Source organism: Azolla caroliniana, unplaced genomic scaffold (assembly GCF_043228905.1).
Source record: "Azolla caroliniana isolate FFs.n. ecotype wild unplaced genomic scaffold, voAzoCaro1.0.p SCAF_12, whole genome shotgun sequence".
Lineage (NCBI taxonomy): Eukaryota > Viridiplantae > Streptophyta > Polypodiopsida > Salviniales > Salviniaceae > Azolla > Azolla caroliniana.
This window is the reverse complement of record NW_028230447.1, coordinates 5,102,643-5,105,327: the sequence shown is the minus strand read 5'-3', so window position 1 is coordinate 5,105,327 and position 2,685 is coordinate 5,102,643. Positions and strand designations below refer to the sequence as shown.

The window sequence follows — 2,685 nt, the reverse complement described above, 5'->3', positions numbered from 1 at the left end:
TTTATATGCTATTCTTCTCTCTCTGTCTCTCCCACTCTCTATCTGTGTCTTGTAAGGTTTCCATTAAACCTATACTCTCTCTGTTGCTATCCGGCTTAACCGGTTTGTCATAAGCTTCCGCATATTAACTTCTACAAAGAACTTTTGGACAGTTGAAGGGGTACTATTACAAGGGGCATTTCGAGAATCGAACTTGAGACCTCTTGCTCCCGGAGTGAGAATCATACCACTAGAACAAATTCCCTTTCCAAAGAATAAATTTTGGAGGATTGAACAAGGGCATTTCGAGAATCGAACTCGACACTTATCGCACCCGAAGTGAGAATCATACAACAGACCAAATGCCCTTTCAAGTAATACCCTCACAGGGAAGAATATTTGGGGGGATTGAAGGGGTACTATTACAAGGGGCGTTTCGAGAATAGAACTCGAGGCCTCTTGCACCTAAAGCAAGAATCATACCACTAGCCAAAATACCACAAAGAATTTTTTTTGGAGGATTGAACAAGGGGCATTTCGAGAATCGAACTCGAGACCTCTTGCACCCGAAGCGAGAATCATACCACTAGACCAAATGCCCTTACAAGGGAAGACTTTTTGGAGGATCAAGTAAGGGCATTTTGGGAATCGATTTCGAGACCTCTCGCGCCCGAAGCGAGAATCATACCACTAGACTAAATGCCTTTTCAAGAACCCCAACATTTTGAGGATGTGTCATCATATGTTGAGCCTGCTAATATTCAAGAAATGATTAATATGTTACTACAAGATTTCAGCTCTAAAATCCTAAAAATCTGTGACTATTTCGCTCTAAACCACAACATTGATGATACACTTAAGAGAAACAACCCCGGAACTTAGAGATAAAACAAGAGAACAAAATAGATATTAAAACCCTAATATTAGAGATATAGACATTACAATGTATGAAGGGGAAGAAGAAATTGATAATGAAATGTTTTATGACAGTCCCTCATTCATTGCTCCCGTAGAAGCCGAGATAAATAACACTAAAAAATTTGTCCCCCATACTATTAACCTAAATAAATATTCTAATCCCACACCCAACCCCAAAAAGAATCTAAACTTTACCCTAAACCCTAACCCAAAACCCAAGTCTAACCCACACACTAACTTTAATTCCAAAAATACTACTAACCCTTTTCCTAACTCTCACCCTAACCCAAACCACTACTCCAATAATAACTCCAAACAAGTGCAATGTCCTCGTCACCGAGCATCTAACCTCTTTTTCACCTACAACACCACAACTAATGAGGTTAAACAAGCATTTAAACCTTATCCCAACTTTGGGGGGCCTCAAGTTCTTTTCCATAACCCACACTTTGCCAATAATGAACCACGCCATTACCACTCACCACAAGCATTCACAACGATAGGCCTCAGTCATCTCCCCACTCATACAAGTCCTTCGTCTTCTAACACCGTCCCCGAGCTCCATCCACCATACTATCGTCAGCCTCACCTGCCAAACATTTCAAGGCAACAATTTCGACACTTTGTTACGGATCAGACAAAATTCCCACTGCCGCCGCCGCCGCCCCTTCTTCGTCGTACACATGGTATGCCCTACAATAATTGGACATCACAGAAACGTCAGCCACCCCACAATACTCAACAAAAGACCGTGGTTGATCGCGGCCTCTTTCATCAATCGTCCCCCTCGTTCCCCCCCCCCCCCCCCCCCTTCCCCCCCTATTGTAAACAAGTATGGGACTGTGTTGGACAACCATCTCGTGCACCCTTCCCCCTCCCTACATGGCGCGTTGTTTGGGACTGCGCAAGGCAGCTGGCAAACATTCGTGTCGCCCCTTCTTCCAACCCCTCATCTATGGCCACAACAACCTCACCTCTCACATTTTCAGAACCCTAATTACTCCCCTTTCTCTGTTTCCTCCTCACATTCCCCTTTCTCTTCATATGAAGGCAACCTATATGAACAAATGCCTCCTCCCCTCACCTCTCCCTCTCACTTATTTCCATATCTCATCCATGCCCCTACATTACTTCCTGATAATCTAACTCATGCCCCCCCCCCCCCCCCCCCTTATTTTGCCCCTAATTCACATACTACCCCTCCCCCTCCTTTTTCTAATTTTCATTCCCCCCCCCACCTTTTTTTACCCCATTTGTTGAAACCCCCCCTCCTCTAACTCATACTCTACCCCTCACTTGTATCTTAATAAACCCCCTTCTTATTATCCCCTCTCTAATATAAAAACCCCCTTCACCCACCACACCACACCACCACTCCTATCCTAATAAGAAACAGTATAGAAATACACCACACCCCACTAATCCTCCCCCTACCACACACCATAGGAACCCACCTTCTAACCGACCAAAAAACGACTAGCACGGCGTGCTAAGCGTGTTAACAAACACTTTAGACAGATCGTGCATCCTTGTAGACGCCTATTTTATCTTCTTAATAGGACCACCTCCACCTCAGACACTTTTATGTGGCTAGGTAATACAAATACATCTTTCCCCTTCCGCCCACGCCAGAAAAAATCCAATAGTAATAGACTGCGAAATTATTTTGGAAACCGCTTAATGATACCCTTCGAATGGATAGTAAAATTCACAATTTATCTAAACACCCCCTCACAATAAATGAAACACAAATGCTAAGCTTAGGACTCAAATACATTCCACCATCCT

The 2,685-nt window shown here is 43.7% G+C and overlaps 1 long non-coding RNA gene and 1 other non-coding gene across 2 annotated transcripts; both read right to left on the bottom strand.

The window, feature by feature from the left end:
- Window positions 1-508: 508 nt before the first annotated feature.
- On the bottom strand, window positions 509-580 carry TRNAP-CGG (transfer RNA proline (anticodon CGG)). Its single transcript has one exon. It is a non-coding gene; the product is annotated as a tRNA-Pro (tRNA).
- A 352-nt stretch (window positions 581-932) lies between these two features.
- On the bottom strand, window positions 933-1,675 carry LOC147856909 (uncharacterized). The gene is made up of 2 exons (XR_015530636.1): window positions 1,380-1,675; window positions 933-1,257 (listed from the first exon to the last, which is right to left on the bottom strand). It is a non-coding gene; the product is annotated as an uncharacterized LOC147856909 (long non-coding RNA).
- Window positions 1,676-2,685: the final 1,010 nt, after the last annotated feature.